At 47.2% G+C, this 1,210-nt stretch overlaps 1 pseudogene; it reads right to left on the bottom strand.

The window, feature by feature from the left end:
- Window positions 1–856: 856 nt before the first annotated feature.
- LOC104163174 overlaps window positions 857–1,210 on the bottom strand; it is a 4,469-nt pseudogene continuing 4,115 nt past the window's right edge.

Below are 1,210 nucleotides of genomic sequence, written 5' to 3' on the forward strand. Positions count from 1 at the left end.
ACATCCTTTCTGTGAGTCTCCTGACCCATTGGGTTTAATTTCTCCGTCCTTAGCCTCCCTCTGCCCAGTTGCTCAGCTCCAGTGGGAAGCGTGCAGAGGGCTCCTCACCTGGATGAACCACCCCATGTTGGGAAACCAAGGAATGCAAGAAAGGTTCCAAACTTCCCAACAAACGGAGTTGCATCTGGGGGTCCCAACCTTGATTCAGCCAGACGAGCTCACAGGAGAAAGCACACAGAGTGGCATTCCATCAGGGATCGGCTCCTTCTGAGTTAGATGTGGCTGGGACATGTTTCTCTAGAGGGACCTTTGGGGACCTGGGCCTCATCCACTCAACTTTTGGTTGCCATGGGGGCTTACACAGTGGTTTGGCACTCGATGCTCAAGTCAGAGCAGGCAACACACTTCAGCAGCACAGAGCTCAAGGCTCTATGTCTGGTAAAGGAACTCACACAGTGATTTCCAGTGGCCTCCGTGCAGCGGGAGAAATCAAGATTTTGAACTCAGAATCTAGTCTAAATGCTCAAAATCTGCTTTAGAGAAGAAGTTTTTCTCTGTAAAGCACATTTTCCAGTCCTTTAACCATCTCTCACAACTTCACCTGGAGTTCCCTCTCGTTCCTGACTGTCCTCCTCGAGCTGCAGACACCAAAACCAGACACAGCAGCTGTCAAACCACCACCAAACAGAGCTGACACAAAAGCAGCCCTATTTCTGACTCTTTGGTTGGGCAATTCTACCAACAACAGCGAACACCCATCCTCGGAGCTGCTAGTCAAGGACTTTTCAGCACTGAAAGCAGCATGCAAAGGAAAGAAACCTTCACCGGACATAAACGTGGAAAAAGAGGCACTTACCCACTCGTTCCAGGTCTCTGGGTCTGAGAGAAGCGCCAGTCTGTGTTAGGCTGAGCTTGCTGCAGAGAAAATAGAAGAGTTTTAATACCTCCATTCTTGCCTTTGAAAATGAAAGCGAACTGATCCTGGATTATTTCAGTCTGGAATATCAGCCTGTTCTTTCCAAGTAAAGAAAATCAATTAGAACAAAAAGAAAGCTCCCCTTCCCTCTTTCTTGAGTATTTCTGAACCAGCATGAATACTAAAAAGCATGGCAAAAACTATTCAGCGAATAATCTTCCAAAGCAGCTCAGGAAACCAGGCTGTGAAAGAAATGAAGCATGAAATAAACTGATAAGGGCATCAATTCAGCAG

This window comes from Cariama cristata, unplaced genomic scaffold (assembly GCF_000690535.1).
Source record: "Cariama cristata isolate BGI_N322 unplaced genomic scaffold, ASM69053v1 scaffold15926, whole genome shotgun sequence".
In the NCBI taxonomy this organism is placed as follows: Eukaryota; Metazoa; Chordata; class Aves; order Cariamiformes; family Cariamidae; genus Cariama; species Cariama cristata.